Here is a 26,379-nt window from a genome sequence, read left to right as displayed (position 1 = left end):
AAGGCTGGAGTTTCCATCAGCCAGCCTGATGATATTTTCAAGAATCTGGCAGACCCATTAGCTGCTGTTAGAGCTTTCAGGAACTCTTAGAAGGACTGCTGAAACATCCCAGAGCTCTGACCCTGGAGCACACAGCATGAGGATTTTGAGTTCCTTTGCTGGAGAGAACAATTCACCCCCATCCCCTTGCTGAGGAAAAAGTGGGAATAGCTCTAACAGCATGAAAGGGTGTCTGGAGCTCTGTGTTTCTCTCCCTCCGCAATTTTAGGGAGGGTATTGTGCAAATGGGATTGGCTGGGACCTGGTCACATCCTCAGCACTTGTCCCAAATTTCAGTTTCCAAGGACATGACCACTGGTGACTAAGACAAATGGGAGTAGGATTCCTGTAATTATATTATAATAACTTACAAGCTTATTAAAGTGTATCTGTGTGTCTCAAGCTTCTGGAAAATCATCCCTGTATTCTTCACAGCTAAATCCTTTTTTTTTTTTTTTTTTTTTTTAAGGAGTGAGACCATCTGTCAGCACAGAAGCACTTCAGCAGCAGCATCTGAGGACTGTCGGAACCCAGGACACCCCTTGGTGCCCTGGGTGACACGTGCCCCTAGCAGGAAGTCAAAGACACTTGGGATTTCGATCTTAACCCAGGGAGCAAATTACCAACCTTGTAGGAAGAATCACAAGTCTTAAACTTCAACAGAAGTTTAAGTAGAGTCATAATGAATTAAGCATCAGGTGAAAAGTGGAATCTTGGGGATTTTTACTGTAGGGGTCTAGGAAGCAAGATGGAGGGCATTGTCCTGTCCTTCTTCCTTCTTCTTCTTTCTTCTTCCTTCTTCTTTCTAGCCTCCATCTTCTGGGTGATGGTAGCACATTTGGATCAGTTTGGATTAGAAGTAGGCAGTCTAACATAGGCGATAGATGTTGGTAAATAATGATAAATAAAGTACATGTAATCCATAGTATAAAATGCAGACACCAGCCCAAGGGCAGGCAGTGTGCCCTTGACAGACCTGCAGAGCAGAACTCTGCAGGTCTGAGAGAAAATATTTTAGATAATAGACAACAAACAACCTTGTGAACTAGAGCTGAAGAATCCTGACTCTTTCTTTGACCATTGGGCTGGGAAAAAAGGACTCTCGGGTCATCCTGAACGCTGGGAACCTGAGCTGGCAGAGCTCAGGAGGACACTGGCAGAACCAGAGAAGAGGTTTGCATACCTCCTGCTCCCATCTGCAGGCACACATTAGGAAGTGCTGCAATGCAATTTGGATCTGAGGGAGCCAAGCCAATAAATCAGTTTGGGATGCGGCCCTGGGATACTCCAAGTGAGCATGGAATATATCTCCATGGAATCTGATTTTAGGAAAACTTAAAGTCTTGTAAACTATTGCACTAAACACCAGGTGTGGGTCCAAAACCAGGCTGTAAATTTGGATTGTTTGGCAGTTCTAAGCATTAAACAGCTCGATTCTGATATAAGCTGTACATGTTCAGCCTCTCTGCCTCCCACCTGGATCAAGATTTACTCATTACTTCATGGTTATGAAATACTTTATGGAGAAACCTCAACACAACCAGTTTTTACCCAATTAGTGAAGAATTAAGGGTTTGGTTTGTAGGAATGAATTGTATGAACACAGCAGGCTTGAAGAAGGAATTGGAGATGCAAACAGGCAAAAGGAAAAATTGTTCCAAGCTGAAGCTGAAAAGATACTTGTTGGTTTTGAGCCTCTGATTTGAAAACTGGGGAGTTCTAGAACAATTTGTCTTTGAAGTCCATAACAAAAATAAGAAAATAGCATTTACTGGATGACTTCAAGGCCAAGGAAAACAATGATCACTTCTCCCAAACTGGAGATGAGCACACTGGGTAAGTGGCTGCTGCCTGAAGAGGCAGAATTGGTGCTTCAGAACTATTTTATCGTTTATTTGCCAGACTACATCACTGCTGCTGTGACCCAAATGCCCCAGGCTTGTTCACACTTTCTAGATGAATCCTTAATAAAAATTCAGCCTGTGTGTGTGTTTGGGCAAAAATGAACTTAGTCATAAAATGTCTGGTTAAAATTACCAGCTAGAGCTCCAAGCTATCAGAGTCCCAGAGTAAATGACGTGGCTGTGGCAGGGAGGAGACAGCTGAAGTTATTTCCAACAGACCTGAAGAAAACTTGGCTGCCTTTGCCCCCCGTCAGTAGCATAGGATGAAGCAGAAGAGATGCATGAAAATGAGCAAGTCTTCTTTTAAGTCTTCAGAATATTTTCGTGGTGGTAAATCAATTTTGAGAGAGGAAAGAGTTTAATTTATTTCTGCTCATGGCATTTGCATTGGTTTATGAGAAGAGTGCTACCTCTTAGGGATGTAATCCTGCTTTTCTTTGAGCTGTATCACTTTTTTTTTTTTTTTGAATAGTGGGGACTGTGCAAAGAATTGCTACATTATCCTGTGGGTTTCCTTACTGCCCTTAAATCTTGTGCCAGTTGTTAACTTTCATCTTACTCACATATTTCATTAAATCTGGTTTATTTGGCATAGGGAAGAGTCATTTATCCCTGTAGTGAAGTCATTCAGAAAGCTGATCCTTAGAGCTCAAAGAAGCTGGCATGTCTCAGTGTGGGTACACCTAAAAATTGCATTTCTGTGCTTGCTAACTGTGGTTGGTGATGCCTGGGCAGAGAAGGAACAGGGAACCATCCCTTGAGCAAGCAGAACATTTCTAGGTCTGAAGAACCACATCTCCTGCTCCCAGTGAAGGCTGTGGAAAGCACTGACAGCTGCTTCTTATCTCACAGTCAAACATTCTGAAGCCCTGGAGGCGAAATATTTATGCTACTGGACACTTTGTTTATTCAATGGGCCTTTTTTGATTTCTCTTTTTTTACCAGAGAGCTGCAAATGAGTGACGTGTGTGTGCCTCAGTGTAAATAAGAGACTTGTGACTCTTCATGTCAGAATTAGTAATTCTTCATGCTGCTCTGAGGGGCTGAAGGAAATACTGATGTGTGTGAAGCAACAGAAAGTAAACATCAATTAGAGGGAGAAACAAGCTGCTTAATCTTCAGTTTTACATAGAAAACTTAAAGGAAGGAAAACTAAAGTGTGCAACTTCTGGGAATAATATCCAAGGAGGGGTAGGCCAGCATACAAACACACATCACTGGATTCTGAAGAGCTGCAGAGTGAGAAGAAAAACAGTTCAGTGGAAATCAAAAGGTTTACAAACATCATTCCCCTTGTAAACAGCCTGTTTGCAGAGCAGAAGCCACAATAACTCAGCAGCAGTGTGAGGCAGCTCAAGGAGGTTTGGGGTGAAGAAAACAGCCTGTGCAGCTGGCTCATGAAACAGCAAACAGCATCAAACCAGGGAAATTGTTGAGAGGAAATTTGAATTTTGGATAATATTGGGGAAAAATCTGGATTTTGGATAATACTGGGGAGAAATGCTGTAAGGATGTGCCTTTTTATTAAGTGCTTGTGCCTCACTTGTGAGTGTGTGGAGGTGTTTTTATCTCACCTCTCAATTTCACTTGTCAGGGCTCCCTTCTGTGGGACCCTTCTGCTTCTTTACCTGACTCAGACAATATTTCATCAGCCCCAGCAGTACCTCATCACTCATGTCTGGCAAACTCCCTCTTCTTGAAAAATGTTTCTCTTCTGAACACACCCAGGTGTTAAATTCAAGAAGCACTCACCAAATCCAATATTTTTGAGTATTGAAATCCAGTGGCTGACTCATCACTTTGCACAAAAAAGATGTTGCTTCCAGTTACTTTGTTTGGGCTGACTGCTGGTTTTAAAAACAAAGCAAGTAATTTCTGGAAAACCCTGTAAAACTTGGTGCCAGAACAGTGGAGAAGTTATCCAAAAGGCCAACGCCCAGGTTAGTCTGAGAGACTGAACTACTGGAAAGCCCTGGGGATTTGCTGGTATCTCTTGTGTCACTCTTTTTAGAGCCTGAGGCATTCTGGAAGTGCTGGATTGATCCCGAACAGCTCCTGGACACCTCTAACCTTCCTGCTCAGCTTGTACCTGGCTTGGGGTGCGTTATAACTTGATAGGCTTTTCCTTCTCCTGCCCAGCCCCTTCAATGAATTTTCTTTTTAAGTTTGGAATCTTCAGATGAATCCCTGAACACCTTCAGGGGATGCTGCATTGCAGGGAAGAGCTTCCAGGGAGGTTTTGTTTTCCCTCTGCCTGGATGAGCCTGTGATCTGAAGCAGTGTGAAAGGTTTTCTGGGTTTTGAAGAGAAAGGAATGAACAGTGTAAAGGTCAGACTTTTACCTTCTGTAGAGTTATCTCAGAACAAATTACATGTTCCAATAGTTGTTCCCAGTATTTTTGGGAAGCACTGGCCTGTAAAACTCAGAGGTCAGGACTCCCAAAGGTGGGGGCTTCTGTTGGGTAGCTGCTGCTGTGACAACTGTGCAAGAGGATTGATACTTGGGAGGAAGGAAATCGAGATGAAATGGTAAAGGAATGTCTGTCCTGCCAGCAAATCCTGTTCTCCTTGGAATCAGGGATCAGAAGGTGGCGTTGCAGGCAGGTTTGTGAGCAGTGTGCTCAGGAAGGGCAGCAGGGCTGGACACACGGATTGGCACAGCTGAGCAGATGTCAGATCTCTCACCTTTTATAAACTTCCCTGTATTTGTGCTCTGCCTATTGAACTGGAACAGAGCCCATTGCTTCAAAGGGGTGCTGGGTGCAGGAGGGGATGCCTGACTTAATTTCAGATCTGATAGAGCTGAGAGTGCTGGAGGGACCATTGCTTCACTTCAGAAATGCCCCAAAGCTCTGGCTGAGTTCTCCATGTTGAAATCATGCATCTGGCTCCTTTTCCTGTTACTAAAACCAATAAATATTAATACCATCTTTAGAAGTTTTTCTTAAAAAGAAAATCTTCCTTGTTAAAAGCCTTTTTAGAGTGGCTGAACTCTGTTCCAGGTCCTAAATTTAATTCAGTTGTTGGTGCATTTAGGTTGCTTCTATGCTGTAAAATGAAAGTGATCAGTGAAGAGAAAGCAGTGAGATAAATATCTAGGAATGTCTGTGTTTCATTAAATGGCCAGTCCCTAGTGCTTTCGAAAAAAACAGGAGTATTTAACATTCATCACTTTGTGATGAGTGTTGGTCATTCCTCTGCAGGGCCTGGGCAGTTAAATCACTGCTCTCATCTGTGCATCTCTTGCCACTGTAGGGGTGGGCTGTGCTGATGGTTTGAGGTTTGGGGTTCCCAGCTAGGTAACTTGGCCAGGGATGGCCCTGCCCAGACCCCCCAGCAACCCCACCCTGGGCATCCCTGGCAGCGCTGGCCAAAGGCTCCTGGAGCTCTGGCAGCCTCGGGGCCGTGCCCATTCCCTGGGGAGCCTGGGCAGTGCCAGCACCCTCTGGGGGAAGAGCCTTGCCCTGAGCTCCAGCCTGAGCTGCCCTGGCCCAGCCCCAGCCATTCTCTGAAGTGAGATCTTCCTCCCTCATACATCCAGTTCTCTGCCTTAGATTTTTAGTCTCTTCTAAGATTGATTGAGAGCTTTCATCATCTTTTGAGATTCTAGTTGTTTGGTCACCAGCGTGAGTGCAAAGAGTTGCTGCCCAGAGCAGCTGTGGCTCCCCCTGGATCCCTGGCAGTGCCCAAGGCCAGGCTGGAGGGGGCGTGGAGCAGCCTGGGACAGTGGTAAGTGCCCCTCCCCATGGCAAGCTGGTTGGTCTTTAAGCCTTCTTCCAACTGAAACCATTCCATGATTCCATGATTCCAACATTCTTTTTCCCCTACACCTTTCAATGCTGCCATTCTTTCACATCCAACATTAACATCAGACCTTGCAAGCAGTGAAAGTCTTCTCCTGTGCTTTACCCACACTAGATATAGCCTAGAAGAAGAATTAAACTCAGAAAAAGGTGTTCCCAGTTCCTTTAAATGGAAATTATTTCATTAATCTTTGGTCATAATGTGGATTTTAAACCTTTTCATAGAAGATGAGAGCTGAGCTTTGGGGAGTAAAGAGCATCCAACACGTAGCAGTAACCTCCTCGTTCTCCTGGAGGTGAGTTTTTCTTACCTCTTCCAAGTGTGCTTTAGACTCACACCACCTCTTTTCTGTGCTCTCAGGGACATGTGAGCCCCTTACTTGCTCTTGCAGAGATAAGCAGAGTTTTATGAATAAAAGACAGGGTTTGACAACACTAAAGGAGACAAAGCAAAGAGAAACTCTTGATCAAAGAGGTCTTGCACAGTTTCAAGGGCAAATACAAAGACAAATGCTGGTTTTGTTCCAAAATAAGAAAAGAAAAGTCCCCCAGCTTTACAGGAAGAGCTCTGTTCATTTCCCCACCTTGCCAAGTAGTTTTTGAGTGCTGAAGACACCAAACGCTTTCTTTTTCCATCAAGATCCCGGGAGCCTTCCATGACCACGCTGCCCTTGCTTCTGAATGGTTTGTCTTTCTCTCCCTCTGCTTGCAGAGCATCTTTAAAACAACTCTGCCTTGTTCAGAATGTTGAGGTTGGCTGTCTAAACTGCAGCTAAATCAAAAACATAGCTGATGATTTGGACAGATACAGGCTGGGTGGGATTCCTGCCAACGTTCTATTTGCTTTTGTCTTCATAAAGAGCAGTCCTGGGAGATGTGCACTGCAACCAGGAAGAGTCTGACAAAGGCATGTGCCTTTATAAAGGGCTTTTTTAGAAAATTTATCTTTGAGTCAGCCAGCTTTGTGAGCTATTTCAGGCCATGGTGTGTTGATCAGATGCAGAGTGTAATAATGTCTTGAAAGACAATGCCTTGTTTCTGGCCCCTGCAGATATTTTGTGATTTGGTACAAGGGTTAAAAGTGTGCAGTGCCCACCCTGGGCAATCCTCTCTGCCATGGGAATGCTGGGTGTGACCCCACATGGGAGCAGCCTGTGGATTGCTCCTGATCCTGCTGTGGGATCCTTTGCAGCAGGAAAAGTTGCCTGGTGCCTGATTGACAGGAGTTTATACATTTTTCTCTGCTGTTTTAATGAAAAGTGTGAAATATTTTGGGGTGTCTCTTATCACCAACTTTGAGTACATGGCTGATTTTAGGCCCCTGAGCAGTCTGAAGGGATTCCATATCTGTGGATATCCATACCTGTGAGCTTGGAGAAAGTGTGGCTATTGCATGGGACTTAAATGACTTAAAGTCATCATTTTGTGTGTATTTTCAGTGGGATTGAGGGCTTCCACCTTATTCTCCATATCTTGATTTTAATTTAAGAATAAATTAAATTTATTTGTAATTTTTTTCAAGAAAAAATGTTCTTATTTTCTGCTGGTGAAATTAATATGAGCATTCAATATTTGCAACACATCCAATACTGTGGCTGGCAAGACCTGCATTAATAGGGATGGTGTAAAAAATTAACAGAAATTAAACTGGGGGTAATCCTTTTAATTTGAGGCCAAATTTGGTTCGAGTCTAGTAGAAAGAAAGTGGAGCTGATATGGGAAATGCAATTTGCTGAGGCAGAGGAATGACTGGACTATTAGTGACCTTGCAGAGAGATCACTGAACATGTTATGGACACAGCTCTGCAGTTTTCAGGGCTCTCCAATGAAAAGGAAGGCAAGCCAAGCAACCAGAGACCAGGAATTTAAGGAAGTTTTTCTTTAAAACCATGTAGGGATAAAGCATGGTGTAAATAGGAATGAAAAAGAGGTGCATTCACCAGCAGCCCATCTTAGCACTGCCCTGGAGAGGAGCAGGTAGCGAAGTTCCTTCCATACATGGATAGAATTTGGGGTTTTTTGTTTCCTGATTGTAAAAACAGCCTCAGCAGCAGCTCTCTCCTCAGTACCTTGTTAGCCCTGCTGTGCCTAGGCTGCCCATACAGGCAATTCAGAACCTTCTGAGTGCAATTAATCTGTTGCGTTCAACAGCTGTTTTCTCCTGCTTGCCTTTACCTTACAAGGCAAACATTCCTGAGCAGCATTGGGGAGAAATACTTTTATGGACAGATGGGCTCTAAACCTGCCATCCACTGAGGGCCAGCTGCAGCATCCCACAAGAGTGATGCTAAAATTTCATTCTCGGTAAGACTTAGGAGTTGTTTGACAGTGTCTGCTGGTATTTAATCCTCCACTCTGCCTGCGCTGGTCTTGCTGTTCCCAGGACTTTAGCTTTACTTTCATCACCTCCATGAGGTTTTTGGCCTGTTCTCCTGCCTGGTACCTCAGCCTGGAGAAAAGGAGGCTCAGGGGGGACCTTGTGGCTCTGCACAATTCCTGACAGGAGGGGGGGTCGGGCTGTGCTGCCAGGGAACAGGGACAGGAGGAGAGGGAATGGCTCAGGCTGGGCCAGGGGAGTTCAGGGTGGACATCAGCAGGAATTCCTTCATGTGAAGATTGGTCAGATATTGGAAGGGGCTGTCCAGGGAGGTGGAGGAGTCCCCATCCTGGAGGTCTTTTTAGGACACTCAGTGCTCTGGGCTGGTGACAAGGTGAGGGTCAGTCACACGTTAGACTCATTTATCATGGAGGTCTTTCCAAACCTCAGTGATTCTGTGATTCTAAGACAAAAATTTGCCTTTATGACATAGGTCAGGAAGAGGCAGAGTAGGCAGAGACCTTGATTCTCCTCAGTGTTTCTGCTCTTTTCTCATCAGTGCTAAACTGGTGTTGGCCCTGCTGCCTCCCAGCAGATCAATCAAACAATCTGTGCTGGTCTGTCCTTGGCAGAAACAGGGTTGGGGCCCCAGCCAACGACCCTACTCAGCTGTGCTGCCTTGGGCTCCTCTCTGACATCACCTGCAGAGGTGTTTTCCCTTCACTCAGGGAGCAAAAGGCCCAGGGGAGGCATTTTCTCAGCTGTGTCATTTTTTGTCTTAAACACTTCTAGAGCCCCACGCATGTTTTTGACAGCTCCAATCTGCCTGCAGTGCTGCAATATTGCACTTTTGGTGAAGCTGCAATGAGGTTTTACAGCAGTCCTGCATTATTCCCCCAGCAGCTTCACTGTCCCAACCACCAGATCAAGTTTAAGTCTGGTGCCAGTGCTCCTGGCTATGATTTACCCTGCTGCTTCTCCCTCCCTCCTTCACTTCCTCCCTTTTTTTTTTTTTTTTAAGACCAGCAATATTTGGATGGTAATTGTAGCCCCAAGGCTTGTATAAATTCATTAAAGGCCGTGCCTTTTGAAGTGGAATTAGTGCTTTGTTGAAGCTGTTTGTGTTCTGGGTCATGAACCATCTGATGGGAGGCCTGGGTCCATCTGGGCTGTGCTAATTAGAGCTGCCTGCCCTGGGGCTGGGGCTGCAGCTCAGTGCAGGGAGCAGCTCAAGGATCTGAGCTGCAGAACCACCTCTGCCTTTCATGCTGGAAGCTGATTTTCACTGGACAAACCTCCAGAGTGGGAGCTTGTGTCTGCTTGTGCAGTAATTTCCTATACCCCACATCCTCACTAGGAAATCTCCGGAGACGTTTTACTCAAGGTTTTTTCTCCTAAGAGGTAAATTCCTCTTGCCAGAATATAATAAGTCTGTTATAATAAATCCCCCATCTAGAGATGGAAATTCAGCATCTTCCAGTCCTGTATATCTTTACCAATTCCTTCAAATGTTCTATCCCTGGCTCCTGACTGCATCCAGGATATGACATGAGATATTGTAGGGGATAGCTTAGGATTTTGGCTTCTTAAGTACATGCTTCTGCTGTCCCAGCTTAACTTTCTTATTTAAAAAAAAGTACATCTCAAATTGAAACAGTTTGTCTAGAACTCTAGTTAAGGGTTAGAAAAACCATGATCAGAAGTGAAGTGGCAACAATACAACTGGAAATCTTGGAGTGGCTAAAGGTGCATCAATTTTGTGGTTTCCAATGTTGACATTTGCTCTCAACCTCTTTGAAATCTTCTAAAGAGCTTCAGTGTTAAGTTGGATACCCTAAAAGGGCTTGGTACCTTAGCCAGGACCACTCTGGTGTGCAGACAGAATATATCTCAATTATTAGGTAACAGTTTTTGTTTGCTACCAGCTCACAATTTGCTCACTTTAGATGAAACTGGTTCTATTGCAGCACAATAAACAGGGAATAGGAGCAACTCTGCTTAGATCACACTTCAGTCACGTAGCTATCCAAGCTAACCAGATATTTCCAAGGAAAATTTATTTGAATGTTTAAGTCTGGACTTTGTAAAATATAGTGATAGTACTTTAGGGCAAGGTCTACCCAGATAAGCTGGATATGAGTATTGGAATCAAAGCAACCCCTGTGGCAGAGAGAAATGATGCATCTGATGCATCTGACTCCATCTTATCAAAAGGCTAATTAATTACTTTATTATACTATATTATTCTATACTACATTACACTATATTACATTACATCTAAACTGAATCTGCACAAGCACCCAACTACACTGAACTGAACAATATCTCATGACTGTCAGCTGACAGTCCCGACACACACACACGTGGATTCAACTGGTCAGTGAATCAAAACACTCACTCCAGAATCCAATCAAGCAATTCCCTTCAGGTAAATAATCTTCCACAATGCATTCCACTTGTGAACAACACAGGAGCAGTAAATGAGATAAGAATTGTTTTTTCTTTCTCTGAGGTTCAGAGGATGTGAATCCCAGAAATATTATTGGGAAGCTGTGCCTTGCTTTTCTCTGTGAAGAGAAATGTGGCCACATCTGAGATGCTCCTGGGCTGTGACAGTGACTCCCAGCTCTGCATTGAGCTTTTCTGTAGGAAAAATATTTGGCATTTTGGCACTGTCCATATATCCCCTGGAAATAGCCTGATTAATCTGTTCTTTTAGGCAAAGGAAATTCATAAATCACTCTCGTGGTAGCTGAGCTTACGCAAGGCAGCAGATGTCTCAGTCCCCAAAGGCCACGACAAGTCCCTCTGAGCTTCGTGCAGCACAGTTGTTCACATCTCACCAACAGCTGAACTTTCAGCTCTTGAAGGTTCAAAAGGGCCTGACTTTGGTGAGAAATACAGAAATTCTGGAGAGAATAAGGGCTGCTCAAGGAACATGATGTCTTTCGGGGTGTTGCTCAGACATGCAAGAGGTGAAGGAGCTGTGTGCTTGGGCAATCTTCTTCCCTGGCTCTTGATGCCTTGGTGAAGTATTTGAGTTTTACAAATCACTTAATTCCTTTATGGCTTATTTTTCAACTGAAATGAAAATCCTTTGGGATCAAACTGTTCCTGATAAACATCTCAGGCTTTTAAGAACTGCTTCTGGGTTTATTGCCCTTTAAATTTCAGGCACCCTGACATTAGTGTGCTGTCTTGTTTGGCTTCAGCTCTCAAACCAGAGAACAGATTGACATTCTGAATTAAAAATAGAATTGTCCACAGATACTCCCACAGCTTGGCATTAATCTGGTTCTGGTTGGCCTAGGGCTCCTTTTCTTTTTACATGGAAAAAAAAACAATCCAAGTCTGGTTATCAACAGCAAAGTCCACTGCTCAAGACAGAGAGGCATCTGAAGCCTCATGGTGTGAGGCTTGGCAGAAGCTGACTTTGATTAAATACAAATTAACCAGGAGGTATTTTTTTCCCCTTTCTCAGCATCTCTTTTGGCAGAGCCTCCATCTGTGGTTGGGTTGGAGAGCCCAGCTGCTGTTCCAGGCTGAGCAGAGTGCCCACGGTGGGATCTGGTGAATAGCTCTATTCATAAGTCATCCTGCCCTCCCTCTTTCTCCTTCCAGCTCGAAGCCTCCAGGATACTTGTGCAACCTTGTGCATGCCTGAGTGGGGAAGGGTGGGAACAGCCCATCCTTAGGGTGGGAGCAGCACGTAGGGGCATCAGAAAAGGAGCTCAGACAACTCCTGCATTTCCCTCTTGAGCACAGCCCTGCAAGTCCCCTTCTCCAAGGGCTGATTCTTCCCCCTTGAGCAGTCTGGCTCAGTTTCCTGCCCTGCCAGGCTGCTGGATGTGTAAGAAAAAGCCTCATTTCCCTCTGGAGCTGATGGTATGGGAAGCTGAAGGAAGTGCCTGCTGTGTGCCTCTTGTTACCTTGCTTGGCACAATAATGCCTGCTGATCCCAGGCTTGGAAAGCTTCTCCAAGGATTTTTAGGTTGAAAAAGATTTTCTTTCATTTTGGACTGTCATGGAACTCGAGTGCTGGAAAGCTTGACAAAGTCACAAGCTGTTCTGTCTTTTCTTGTTTATTTTATTAGCAGAGAAGAAAATATGAGACTTATGAGGGAAAACAAACCAAAGGTGGGAGGGGAGAGGACGTACAGAAGTAGAAACAAAATTGAAGAGGTAAATTGGAGACTTCCTGTAGAGAACTTTCATGGAATTATGTAAATAAATATTGACTCTGAAAACAGTGATTTCCATGGCTTGGCCAGAAAATGAAACTTTTTTTCACTGGTAGAACAGCATTGTTTGACCATGGTGGAGGCCTTGTCTGGTCAGCTTTGTCTCTCCATCCAAAGTGTTCTCCTACTTCTTGTTCTGATTTACCAAGCCAAAAGGCTTCTCTAGATAATTATCCACAGCTGATGACCAGCTGGGTAAGGTGACAGAAAATTTCAGTGAGTTTATTGAGTCAAACCTCTCAAAGTGGGATATATTTTGCTGTGTGACCACTGCATGCATTTGCAGGGAATCTTTTCATTAAGGAGTTAACCTTCATTAATCATCTTTTCATTTAGGAATTAACCTGGTTTATCTACACCTAAGTTCTCCCTCTAGGTGAAATATCTGAATTGCACCAGCAAACAGCAGAGCCCAGCAACAGTAGATGCAGCCACAAGGATCTATTTCTCCATTTTGGGGAGAGCTGCAGGCTGTTCTTAGTCAGCTTAGCTGCTCTGAATTCTTCACTTGCAGCTCATGGGTTTATTTGTGTGTTTTTCTGGGCACACAAACCCCTGTCACAATATTATTAGAAGACTTAAGTGGTACTTAAGTGGAAGTGGCAAGCTTCTGTGCTGCACAAGTTGTGTTTTAACAGAAAATTGATCCAGACAAGTCCCCAGATAGAAGTAGTAATTTACTACTAATGCTACTTCTTTCTAGGACAATGGAATTAGTGGCTAAAGTAAAGTTAGATTAGTTTTGTTTTCTAAAAGCAACCCTGGGAAGGCTCTTAGAGAACACCAGTAACACTTTCTCTGTGAGAAAAGAACAGAGCTCCCGTTGTTAACAGAAATGCTGGTTTTTACTGATATCTTAAGTAGAATCTGAATGGGAAGAAACCCTTTGATATTTTGTCATGCATATAAGTGCTAGAGACATAATCCACTGAGTGATATTGGTCCTCAGAGAATAGCAGTAGGCTTTTAGATTGTACCTTCTGAACAGTTTCGTAGTTTAAACCTGAGTTGTTTCATAGTTTAAATCCATCACTAATTATGTGATTATTACAAACCTAGAGTTATTCTTCTCCCTTTTGTCTTCAACTTTTCCCAGCTACAAGAGGAGCTGTAAGTTCTGACCAACTCTGAAAGCCCAGTTTTGTGATGCAGACCACAGACAGAGGGTGCTGGCACTGCCCAGGCTCCCCAGGGAATGGGCACAGCCCCGAGGCTGCCAGAGCTCCAGGAGCCTTTGGCCAGCGCTGCCAGGGATGCCCAGGGTGGGGTTGTTGGGGGGTCTGGGCAAGGACAGGGGTGGCACTGGGTGATCTTCATGATTCCCTCTCAGCTCAGGACTTTTTGGATTCTCAGAGACCATGGCTGTGTGTTTTTGCTGATTAAGGGGGTGTGTTGGCCAGTGGACAGCTGGATGTGAAACACAGAAATCCTGAAATAAGAGCAAAACCTGGGACTTGTATAACATTAAAGCTGGAGAAAAACAAAAGCAGACATAAGGAAAATCAGTGTGGACCAGAGGGCCTGGGCAGTGGGTGAGCTGTAAGGCAAGGCTGATGGCCAGAGCTGGTGGAAGTAGTTGGGTACTGTTGAAAGAAACCTTGTTTAGTTGTGGGAGCTTCCTAAGTTGGAAGTCACTAAGGAAATAGGAAACCTTGGCTCCTTCCCACTGGGGAAGGCAGTTTGTGAGGGTGCCTTTGTTCAGGGCCAATTTGTTTTCACTTGAGTTAATGCTTCATTAGTGCTGTCCTTGAGACCTTGGCTGTTATCCAAGGAAAAAAAAAGCTACAAGAGATGGGGGGAAGAGAGCCCCTCCAAAAAGCTTTGAAATAAAGCTGTTGGGTAGTTTAATGTTATCACAGAAGCAGCAGGTTAGAATAAGCAATTTCAAGTGTTTGAGCTGTTGCATGTTTGGGCCTCTTTTGTGTGGATTTCTGAGCTTGCTTTGGGCAGTCTCAGATCCTGAGTGCACGGTGTGATCCTTCTGGGCTGCATTAGGAGTGGAATGGTTCTAAGTGTATTTATGGCCACTTATAAATCCTAGGGGGTTTTGCTCCTCCTGTAGCTTTGGAGAGACAATAGAGATAAATGATTGCCCTTCCACAAAAGATTTCTGTGGAAGTTATGCTAGCTGCCCAGTCACCCTCTCATTTTGGAAAATTATTTATCTGCTTTTCAGGAGCTTTCCAAATATAGAGCTGTTCTTCAGCCCTGCTCTTTTACAAATCTATTCAATAGCTCTGATTCAGCTTAATACATGTAGGAGTTAAAAATTTGCTCCTCAAAAGAGAGAGGGGTTTTTAAGACAAGGGTCAGGCTCTTCTCCCAGGCCACCAGCTCTGAGACAGAAGGAAACGGCCTCAAGGTGTGCCAGGGGAGGCTCAGTTGGACATTAGCAGGAATTTCCTCATGGAAAGGGTGTTCAGGCCTTGGAAAGGGCTGCCCAAGGAGGTTTGGAGTCTCCATCCCTGGAGGTGTCCACAGAAGGCCAAGGTGGCACTCAGTGCTCTGGGCTGGGGACAAGGTAGGGATGGGGCACAGGTTGGACTTGATGGTCCTGGAGATCTTTTCCAACCTCAGTGATTCTGGGATTCTGCATATGTAGGTTTGGGCCACTTGGCTATCCAGCTTAGGGCCCAATCCAATGTAAACTGGGTGCAGAAAGTCACACTTCAATTTATTTTAACTGGAGTTGAATCACTACTCTGTTGCTTAGAGACATTTTTTCTAAGTAGGTCTTAAAAAGAACAGGCTCAGTAGGAGCTTCTGATGAGAGCTGAAATTTGTATTTCCTTTCGTGATTTGACTTCTCAAAGAGCTGCATTTGTGCTGAACAGGGGGAATGTTCAAATCCATCTTAATCTTCAGGTGGTTGAACATCCTTTTCCTGAATTGGAGTCAGTTACTGTTTCCATCCTGCCTCCAGGTTTGTGGTCTGAAGGTGAAACACCATCTCCCCTGAGGGGTGAGTCATCTCCACTTGGTTTCACTGGCAGCAGGACTTGAGGTTCAGTCAATCATACCTGAAACCCCTGCCCAAAATTTCTGTTAAACTCTGTTCTTGAAATCACCACTTCTGTGCTACAGTTGCCTACCTGCTGTGCTCTGGGTTTAAAATGCTTCACTACAATTCTTGAGCAAAAATCTCTCTTGTCAAATGCAGGAAAAAAAAAAAAAAAGAAAAAAAAAAGAAAAAGGATTGTTCTCAAAACCTACCCCAAAATTTAAGATTTCTTTCATGTCTCAGCAGGACTAGTCCTGTCAGAGCTCAATGCTCTTGCTAATGTAGTTTAGTTTAGATATTCCTGTGAGGAGCAGGAATTTGGACTGGGATCTTTATGGGTCTTTTCCAGATTTAAATACCCTGTGATTTTACTCTATGACAATCTCTCCCCTGAGCTGAAGGAGGTGTTTGCATTGATGCCTTGTGAAGGCTGGCCTGGAACAGAGACTGAACAGAGTTAAAGAATAAAGCAGGGATTTATTCAAAGGATCTCCTCAATGGATCCACCTTGGGCAGCACAAGAGCCCAGCCAGGGCTGCACCCAAGATGAACCAAAATGGCCCCAAAATGCACGAGCGCTCACGGGGTCTCTCCCTGGGATCAGCTCTGCTCCATGTGCAGATTGCAGTTCATTGTCCAGTTCCAGCTTTAGCCCATGCAGTCCCATCCTGCTTGTTTTTCTCTCTTCAGCCCACCTTGTTTGTGCTCTTGGGCCTGAGACTTGGATCATTTGTCCTTGGTCCCCAGCTGGAGCAGGAATTGTTTTGTCTTCCTGCTGTGTGCAGAGAGCTCACCATCCCCTGATATGAAGCCCAGACCCACACACTGAAGCAGCACAGAATCTGAAAAATACAAAAGATAAAACCTGAGGCATCAGCATCTGTCAATAAGGAAAGGTCTAAGGTAGAAGTCTGTAGCAATTCCACAAATTCTGTGAAGCTCTGCCTGCCCCATGTGACTTTGTCCCACAGGAACACAAGAACTGCCCTTACCTTGTGCAGGCAGGAGTGTTGTGAGAGTCTGGGATGGTTTCAAGCAAGTTTGAAGTTGTCTCAGCAGCTTTGCTTTGTTGTGCAATATATGTTCAGGCCACAGAGGGTAGCCCTTGTCTCTAAGCAGAAAACTGGAATGCTGTGTGTTCTTGGAGCAGGTAGGGCATAGTACATAAAAGGATAAAGCAGTGACTTTTTGAGAAGAGAAACCAAAATCCATTGCTCTCCTAGAGTGAATGAAAGGCAGTATCATGTGTTTGAGCTGAAAGTGCTAATGGGCAAAAAGAAGTAAAAAAGTAATCAGGGAGGTGAATTCTAATTGAAAACTAATTAATAAATGCACATGGAACAATTGTAAGCACATTGTTCTGGCTGCACTTGGCTTCAGGTTTTCACAACCTCCTGTTCGGAAGCAGATGGAACTTGGAACAACCTGACTTGTATTGACAAGTTCTGCCTCTTGTAAATGGTGGCAAAACTTGGATTAACACAGCTGCAAGAAGCAAAGCCAAAAATCCTTTTTATTCCTGTTAGCTCAGAGTGAGCAGCACCTACAGGATCTGTGCAGGTGGTCACAGGTGTTTGTCATGAGGTGTAGATAGAACATTGATCATAACTGAATATTGATCATAACACTGGTCTGTGTCTGAGGTGCCTTTTGTGGGGTCTGGGGCTGGTGACAATCATGTTCCACCAGTACTGTGAGGTAGCAGAGCTGTGCTGTGTCCCTGGGTGCTTGGAGAGTCCAGCTCGTGTTCCTTTGTTATCCTGGGAGCACTGGGCACTCAGATCTCTCACTTGAGATCATTGCATTACCTGAAGTCATTGTCTTAGGTTGGAAGATTTAGCTGGGGTGTGTGTTCTATCCCCATCTGTCAGAGGTGGGGCAGTTCTCCTCTGTTCATTGGGCAGTTTTTTCTTTATCTCTCCCACAGCCAATCCTCCCTCCAGCAGATCTCTGCTGTCCATGGCCACTGAGTGTCCCTGCAGGGCTGATCAAATTCCAGCATCCCATGGGGAGATGCTCCGCCCAGGGCAGGAGCCAAGCATTCCTACCTGGATACAATCTGAGCCTGGAACAGCACAGCAGCCTTTGCCCACTGCATTCCCAGAGCAGCAGCTTTCTCCTGCCCTGCATTCCCAGAGGGAGAGCAGGCCCATCTGCAGCAGCCCTGGAGCTGCAGAGGAAAACTCCCCCCTTGTGCAGGATCCCTGCTCCAGCAGAAGCACAGCTGGCACTGCAGGAGGGCTGAGCCCCCATGGGATGGGACTGTGCCACCACCCTGACACACAGGGGGTCAGGTCGTATTCATTGGTTTGTTTTCTTTTTTTTGTACTATTGCATTTGTATTTTTTTTCCTAGTAAAGAACTGTTATTCTTATTCCCATATCTTTGCCTGAGAGCCCCTTAATTTTAAAATTATAACAATTCAGAGGGAGTGGGTTTACATTTTTTATGTCAGGGGAAGCTCCTGCCTTCCTTAGCAGACACCTGTCTTTCCAAACCAAGACAGTCACATTTAGGCAGACATATCTATACAGTTTCTCAATTTAGCTCAAGAAAATTTTCCTTTTTTCCTTTTAGAAGGCCAAACCAAAGAACTCTGCAGAAATGAAGAAACTGTGCTATTGCAATTCAGCGTCACTGCTGCTCTCCAGCTTTCCTGCCCTCCTGGTTTCTCTGGGAATGTGCTTTCCAGCTGTGGGCACAATGGAAACGTGTGGGCACGGAGCTCTGAGCCCAGCTGACGTGCAGGATGTGCACAGGACTGGCCAGCTGGGAGCCTGGCCAGCGAGGCAGACTTGGGAATTGCTGATGGGGCTGAAATGGAAATGCCAGCAAGAAGGTTGTCATTTAGTTATGGCTGGCAGGGGACATGGCACCAGACAACTGGGCGGCTTTGGGAGCTGCCCGTGGACAGGATAGGGATGATTAAGAAGCATAATTTGGCAGGCAAAGCCAGAGGAGGTGGACTTGTATATAATGTGGCCTTCCAAAGCTGACCAAATCCTCAGGAAAACCGTAATTGCTGCTGCAAACCAGGGACTAGTCCTTGGTTTGGCCAGACTCATGTTTGTTCACTTCATGACTCTACTCCGTTCTTGTCCAGGCTTTTCTTTCCAGAGGGAAATGCCTGAGCTGGGAGGGAAGTCAGCAGAAAGAAGGAAGACAGCAGGAAGGCTTCAGGTCCAGGGAGCTGCTGCAAGAGCTCAGAGGTGGTGCACATTGCAGGCTGGGAATTTCCCTGTTCCTCCTATATGGAATCTTCTCACCTCTTTTCCTAAAGCACCTTTCTCTGAAGGCATTTTATCTCTAAAATTTTTGGATTCCCATCCCTGGAAGCATTCAAGGGCTTGGACTTGGAGAAGCCTGGGACAGTGGAAGGTGTCCCTGCTCATGGTGGGGGTTGGAGCAAGGTGATGTTTAAAGTTCCTTCCAACATAAATAATTTTGGGATTCATTATCAAGGGAGAGATGCTGACCCCACCCCTGGAGCACCAAGGCAGTAATCCTGCCGCTTGCTTGGATGTGAAGTTCTGAAATTCATTCACCACCTCTGCTAAGAAATCGTGTTGTCTTTTATTAAACATTCTTTTTTTTTCCCTGCCTTAATAATGAACTCTCAGTTCTTGTAGCAGATTAAAGCCATTTAACACCTGGCAGCTTTTGCATTAGGATAGTGTAATTCACTCAGGAATTAGAAGAACCCTAGTGGAGAATCAATTCTTTGGAGGTTTATTCCAGAGGGAGGATCTGAGGAAGAATCCAGCTGGATTCAGTTCACAGATTTTAATTTGGAGCATGTCCAGGCTCGGGAGGGACAGGGGATGACAAGAAGGTATCTGTGCTGAAGTTCTTTGCAAAACTGAGTGGAAGAGGTGAAGAATTTGTTCCAAGGAGATTGGATATTTCCTACTCCTCTGAATTGTTGTGGAAAAATACCTAGGGCTGCTAAACAGCTGCTGCCCTGACAACGGGGAATGGAGAGTTTGGGCTCTGTTCAAGCTGTATCATGTAGTGGCTTCAAGGGACGTGGCTCAGTGCTTGTCCTGATGTACCCCTGCTACTTTCCACTTGTTACTGCTTTTACATAACAGCTTATTGTTGCTTGGAGTCTTTTTTTCCACGTGTTTTACTGTCATAACTCTGTTTTAGCAATAGAACTTGAAATTGTGAACGTTTTATGAAAGCATTATGCCAGGATTTGCCTTTCACTGCTGTATTTTGCTTCCCACTTGTGAGTGCACAAAGGCAGAGATGCTTTGGCCTTGGTGGTTTTGCTGAGGAGGTGAATATTCAGGTTATTCCAATTAAGCAATGTGCTTGCCCCAGGAAAACTCTGTTCTCCAAAGACAACTGGTGTTTATTACCACCAGTGCATGCTGCTAAAGCTGAAGGGAGGGCTAGCTGGTAAAAATATTGTGAGAAAGTGCTGAAACAGCACTGCAAATGCTCAGGAGAGGCTAAGTGGCCTTGTGCATTTGACCCACTTTGCACTTTTCTTGCCTCAGGCTGTTCAGTGCCTCTTACAGAACCTTAACAAGTCATCTGGGTAGGTCTTTGTGCTTTTTTTACTGAGTTCCTACAAGTTGTAATCATCATTGGGCCATTTTCCTGCTGCTATTAGCTGATCACACTTGCAATAATTAATTTGCATTATTTTGTAACAAATTGCATGGTTTTTAGGGAAATTTTCTTCACAGAAAGGGCTGTAAAGCATTGGCCCAGGTTGTCCAGGGAAGTGGTGCAGCCACCATCCCTGGAAGCATTGAGAAAACGTGGATGTGGCACTTGGGGACACAGTTTAGTGGGGAACATGGTAGTTGGACTTGATGATCTTTTCAGGACTTGATGGTCTTTTCAGTCCCAGTGATTCTTTGATTCTTGCTCTCCATTCCTCTCACTTTCTTTTCTTGCTGCAACAATTTTTAAATGAGGCTCTCTGGGCCCTGCACAGCCTGGGAGGTAAGATGGACTCAAGCTGGGCCTACTACAGGAAATAATTCCAAATGTAATGAATCTGGGAAATAAAAGACTGGATTTTATGTGCTTGTATAGAACTGATGGACCCAAATTTGCCTCAAAGCAGTTTCAATATCTCAGGTTAGAACTGTGGATGGGAAAATGGGAAATAGCAGTAAGCTGAATGTTGTTATCTGTTGGAAATGCTTGTGTGGGTCAATTCCAGAAATTTTCCACCACCATATCCCTCCTGTAACTTGCTGTGACTCAGGTGGCCTTAAAGAAGTAGCACTGAGATCCCTTTTCCCTGCTTAGCCATCCTTTCGCCCCAGACACTCTGTCCTAAGAGAGCTCTGGCAGACAGACCTTCCCTTCCACCTGGTTGGAACAAGCCAGTATGTGGCATCAACTCCCAGTAAAGGAATTTTCAAGAGCCAGAACTCTTGAAGAAGAGTGAGAAACTGGGAATTCCGCCTCTCTGAATTCCATGTCTGTGTTACACACTGATGAAGATTCAAACTGTCCCTGCCCATCAATGAGCTCCCAGTGGAACAAGAGCCAACATTTTGATACTTCACCACCACCCTCATGTGCTCACAGCCAGTTGTCTGCTCAGCCTGCACATCCTGGACCCCAGCCTGCCTTCATTTTGCTCCTTTTTTTCCTTTTGGGATGAAAAATGAAGAAGAGGGACGTTGTTTAGGGACAGCATGTTCTCTAAAGCAAATCCAACAGCTTCTTTTTGGTGCACTTCCACTCCTGCAGAGTTTAAGCAGTGTCACTCCATTACATGACAAATGACTCTGGGGTGCTTTGCTCTTTCATCCTCTCCCCAGTGGCAGCACTCTGTACACACTGGAGTGTGGATTTTGGGAGTGTTTCCTGCTCTGTTTGCATTATTTAAATACAAATATGGTGCTTCAAAGAGAAGGCTACACAGAAAAGTTTTTTCTGGTTTTCTAAGGGTGCATCGGAGGCTCGGCTGGTCCTGGGGCTGCAGTGTTGACTGTGCAGGGTAATTTTACTCTTCTAGCTAAAACTTTAGGTTAAACCTTTGTCATGCACACTCACTTCGTAACAGCAGCTCTATTATTACATCTATTACATCTTCTTGTTCTTTCCTCATTCTCTCTTGACCCACACTGACTGTAAATCAAAAACTTCAGAAGTCAGTGGAGTGATGCCACAGCCCTCCAGTCTTCTTTGCTCTTCCTTCATAGGGACATGAAATTGGAATTTGCTTTGTAAAATTCTATGTATTCACTCTTCCCAAGGAGATTTCCTCTGGTCATTACTTGTGTGAGAAATCTGGCATCATTCTGTCACTGCATCTTAATTTAGGTCTAAAAGCCCACGATTTGAAGCAGAAACACATAATCCATCAGGTTAGAAGAGACCTTTGAGATTGAGTTCAGCCATCTGTGGACACATGCAGCTCCTCCTGAGCCCTGGCCATTTCAACACAGAGATATCTGTGGACTGGGGTGTCTCAGAACTGTTCTGAGTGCAAGTGTCCCCTAACTGGGGCTGGTGCAGGAATATTTATGGGAGTTTATATTTATTCGAGTTCAGGAATTGCTGCATAAAAGCCCTAAATGGGTAAAAATAATCACCTTTTTGCAGTGACCCTTTTGCACTGTGAAGTTCTCATATTTTGGAGGGAAAATGAGGTTTCCTTGTCTTTTTTTTTTTTTTCCTTTAGGCAAACAAAGTCTGATCTCAAACATCTCATCAAAGGACAACACCTGCAAATGGCAGTGACGCTGAGGCAGGAGGCAGAATGAGGGGGAGCAGTGTTCAAACAATGTTAACTTCATTTCACAGAAGGAAACAACCCATGGAACATGCAAAAGCAATGAACTCTAATAGCTTTTAATATGTTTTTAAACATTTCCATCACCCCTTTACGTTTTCAGACACAGCTTGGCAATAAATCAAAGTAAAAGCAAACACTCATCTGAGCTGGTCATTAGGGTGAAATAGGAATTAAACATTGAAGGATGGTAAAAATAGAGAGTTTACATCAGTGAGGTTAAGGAGTAGACAGACAAAACACTCAGGAGCAAGCAGCAGGGGGATGCATCCTGCTTTCATTTGGGCCTGACCAGAAGCCAGGATGAGAACTAGGAATGTGCTGCTGCAGGCACGGGAGCTCAGGGCTTGGCTGCTTTGCTCCGTGGTGGGAGATCTGTGGGGCAAGTGGTGAGGCTTAGGCTCAGTTTTTGAAGTCAGGCCTCTCAAAGCTCCTGAAGAAGCCTTTTGCTGCCTGAGATTTGGTTTCACCCGTTTGAAGGAGCAGGGTTCAGGGCAGCTCTTCTTTGCTCTTCCTGCATTTGCTCTGCTGGCCCTTCCTGGTGCTACTCAGACCTTAGTGCTTGCAGGGCTATTGTCTCTCTTGCTCTGCTTCAGAGAAGGATTTTAGGTCTGCACAAGTCCCCTGATATAGTTCAGTGTAGAAAATCAGTTCTATGTGACCCTTTAGATTTAGAAAGATGGAGAAACCATGAAAATTTAAGTTACAGTGTGTTTTCAGAAGGTTGAAGTGTTATTCACCATTAACTTTCAGGGCACTGTCCTTGCCCTGAGAGCCTAATTTTTCTTTGGCAGCCCATCCTCATTATTTCATTTAACAGCTTCTGGGTCTTCAGTAGCCTAATGGTCCTTTCTGTTCCTTAGCAGCTCTTCCCCAGCACAGATCCATGAATCAGTTGGATGCACTTACCAAAGTTGGTAAGAGGTGGTGAAGAGGAGCAGCCCAATCATTTGCACTTCTTATTTTTCTTGTTAACAATCCCTTGTGATAATCTCCACCTTTGGAAGGATTTTTGAGAATGTGGAATGAGAGAGTCTTGGTGAATATGTGTTCAGGGCCCAGACAGGATGGGCAGAACGTACTAGACACTTGAGTATTACTAAAGGCAGCTCAGGAGATTTAAATTAAGCTAAGCCAAGTCAGCAGAGCTCCTGCTCATTATAATTCTCAAAAATAAATTCTGTTATTAGGTCTGCCTTTATATGTTCTTGCAGCACTGGCGGGCTGGGCTCTGGTGGGTTTACCAAAGTTATTTTGCTCATTCTTTGTCAATGGAATCCCTTATCCAAGGAAATATCTTCCCTTCCAAGGGCAGGTGGTTGGGATGTCTCTGCTGTCTCTGCAGCATCTTCATGTCACACTGTCCTCAGCTGATGCCTCAGGTTTCAGCTTTTCTATTTTTCAGATTCTGTGCTGCTTTAGTGTGTGGGTCTGGGCTTCATATCAGGGGATGGTGAGCTCTCTGCACAGAGCAGGGAGACAAAACAATTCCTGCTCCAGCTGGGGACCAAGGACAAATGATCCAAGTCTCAGGCCCAAGAGCACAAACACCGTGGGCTGCAGAGAGAAAAACAAGCAGGATGGGACTGCATGGGCTAAAGCTGGAACTGGACAATGAACTGCAATCTGCAAATGGAGCAGAGCTGATCCCAGGGAGAGACCCCGTGAGCGCTCGTGCATTTTGGGACCATTTTGGTTCATCCTGGGTGCAGCCCTGGCTGGGCTCTTGTGCTGCCCAAGGTGAATCCATGGAGGAGATCCTTTGAATAAATCCCTGCTTTATTCTTTAGGTCCATCCAGTCTCTGTTCTAGGTCAGCCTTCCCAAGGCATCAATGCAAACTCACCCAGAGGTGCCTGTGCTGACCCTTCCCTGCTCAGCACCACCTGGGCCACTGTGAGAATGTCAAGTGAAAGGCACTCCCTGGTTTTATGGAGCTGCATTTCAGACTGATGAAAGCTTTGTTTCCCAGATTGGAAAATATAAAACCCCTGGGGTTTCCAGCCACAGCCGGTGCTATATTTAGAAAGTCTTAAATCACTGCAAGCTCTAGGTTTGAAGGGGTTGTTATAGAGTATGTGTGTATTTATATATGTGTGTGTTTGGGTTTCATTGTGGAAGATAAGTCAACAGGGATTTTGTGGGTCTGCTTAGCAATGATGGAGTAATTAAAGTGCATTTTGAGGAATGGTGGGGGCAAAGAAATGCTGAGAGCCAAGAGGAGAAGAAATGGAGGAGGTTAGGGAGTTACTGAGAATAGCTTTACTAATCCCTCTTGCCTTGCTGCTCTTGCAGACCTCAGTCTTTACCTCACAAAGGTGGAAAGCTGCCAAGGGAAAGAATCTCATTAAGATTACCCCAAGCCCTCCAGTCTTTGCTGGAATACATTAAAAGCCAGAAGAGCACCCAGACCGCCCTGGAAGGTTCTGAGCAGTGCCTGCAGTGACTCATCCAGCAAGATTCTCCCATTGTCCCATATTTTCCAGCCTGCCAGACATGTGAGGGCTCTGCAGGATCTAAGTGTGTGTACCTACACGTGTGTGTGCCCTAGCAACAGGATCCATCCTGTTTCAGGGTTTCCATGTCAGGCAGCTCCAGTAAGTGCAGAAATCAGTAGTGGCAAGAAATACCAGAGATACTCCCAGCACTGCCAGCTGAAATCCTCAGTTTAAAGTCCCCCAATTTTGGAAACTTGTCTTCCTTCTCTGAAGTTTTGAATCTGGCTTCCTATAATTAGGTGAGATGGTGAGAATCTATTTTTCTTTCCAGGCTTATGATTTTTCAGCCAGGTTCTCTCCTTTGGGGAGGGAGCTTCCCGAAGTGACTTCCCCTTCTGCCAAGCACAAATATTTGAGAGTGTACAATCCCAAATTAGCATATGCTTGTATTTATGTGTGTATTTAGTCTGTCTGGCCATGTCCCCTGGAGGCAAACACTGAACTCCCACACATCTGTAGCAGTGTCCCTTGCAGGCCCTGCCAAGGGCGCAGTGGAACATCAGGACACTCAGGAAGAACATGTGGAAATCTGCAGTTCCTGGACATGCTGGAACAGCACGTAGGTGTATGGGGAAATACAGTTTTCCAGCAGTAGGGAGGCTTGTGGGAAAGAGAGTGGAGTTCAAACTTCAGTTTGGATCTGACTCTGCTGGGATGTGATTCATTTACAACGAAATCACTGCTGGAGGTAGAGAGAATGATTGAATTCTCTGCCAAGCAGTTCCATTTTCATTTCCATCAGGGAACTGGTTTGATTTTCAGGTTCATCTCGTTGCTTTCAGATACCAACTCAGGACAGCCAGGTTTGGAGATCACTTGCCAGTAGAATCTGAGCAATGAGGATACTGAAGGTGCTACTGTGGGTACAGAAACTCTGAAGAGAATTTGCAGGGCCCTCCCTGCACAGCTTCAGCTGTGAGCACACTGCAGGGAACATCATAAGTAATGGAATGGCTTGGGCTGGAAAGGGATTTAATGATCATATCATTGCTACAGCCAGGAACACCTTCCATTATCCCAGTCTGCTCCAACTCCCATCCAGCCTGGCCTTGGGCACTGCCAGGGATCCAGGGGCAGCCACAGCTGCTCTGGGCACCCTGTGCCAGGGCCTGCCCACCCTCCCAGGAACAGTTCCTTCCCAATATCCAATCTAAACCTACTCTATATCAGTTTGCAGCCATTCCCTCTTGTCCTGGCACTCCAGGTCCTTACAAATCTTCTCTCTCCATCTTTCCTGTTGGCCTCTTCAGGCTCTGCAAGGCCACACTGAGCTCACCCCAAAGCTTCTCCTCTCCAGGTGAGCAATCCCAGCTGTGCCAGCCTCTCCTCCCAGCAGAGCTGCTCCATCCTCTGATCCCCTGGTGCCTCCTCTGGATCTCTGCAGCAGCTCCAGCTCCTCCCTGTGCTGGGCCAGGGCTGGGGCAGCTCTGCAGGTGGGGTCTCACCTGAGCCCAGGGCACAGGGGCACAATCCCCCCTGCCCTGCTGCCCACGCTGGGCTCAGCCCAGGGCAGGGGGTTCAGGGCTGGGGCAGCTCCAGCTCTCACCCCCAGCACCCCCAGGTCCCTCTCCAGGGCTGCTCCAGCTGCTCATCCCAGCCTGGATTGGTGCTGGGGGTTCTCCTGACCCAGGGGCAGCTCCAGCCCTGCTGAAACCTCCTGAGGTTCCTGTGGGCCACTGCTGGAGCTTGTCCAGCTCCCTCTGGACATTGTGACTGATGAGAAGAGCAAACACACAATTAGTAGAAGGCTCTTCTGATGTTTGGTTGGTGAGTTCTGTGTCCAAATATTTCTTTCAGGTTTGGAATTT

The 26,379-nt window shown here is 45.4% G+C and overlaps 2 long non-coding RNA genes across 2 annotated transcripts; one reads left to right on the top strand and one right to left on the bottom strand.

The window, feature by feature from the left end:
- Positions 1 to 15,133: 15,133 nt before the first annotated feature.
- Positions 15,134 to 16,907, bottom strand: LOC135283018 (uncharacterized). Its single transcript, XR_010348954.1, has 3 exons — positions 16,853 to 16,907; positions 16,298 to 16,524; positions 15,134 to 15,333 (listed from the first exon to the last, which is right to left on the bottom strand). It is a non-coding gene; the product is annotated as an uncharacterized LOC135283018 (long non-coding RNA).
- Positions 16,908 to 17,047: 140 nt separating this feature from the next.
- Positions 17,048 to 22,200, top strand: LOC135283389 (uncharacterized). Its single transcript, XR_010349169.1, has 3 exons — positions 17,048 to 17,150; positions 18,409 to 18,514; positions 21,964 to 22,200. It is a non-coding gene; the product is annotated as an uncharacterized LOC135283389 (long non-coding RNA).
- Positions 22,201 to 26,379: the final 4,179 nt, after the last annotated feature.

The sequence above is a fragment of the Passer domesticus genome, chromosome 18 (genome assembly GCF_036417665.1).
Source record: "Passer domesticus isolate bPasDom1 chromosome 18, bPasDom1.hap1, whole genome shotgun sequence".
In the NCBI taxonomy this organism is placed as follows: domain Eukaryota; kingdom Metazoa; phylum Chordata; class Aves; order Passeriformes; family Passeridae; genus Passer; species Passer domesticus.
The sequence above is the reverse complement of the archived record's forward strand: the minus strand, read 5'-3'. Positions and strand labels throughout refer to the sequence as shown.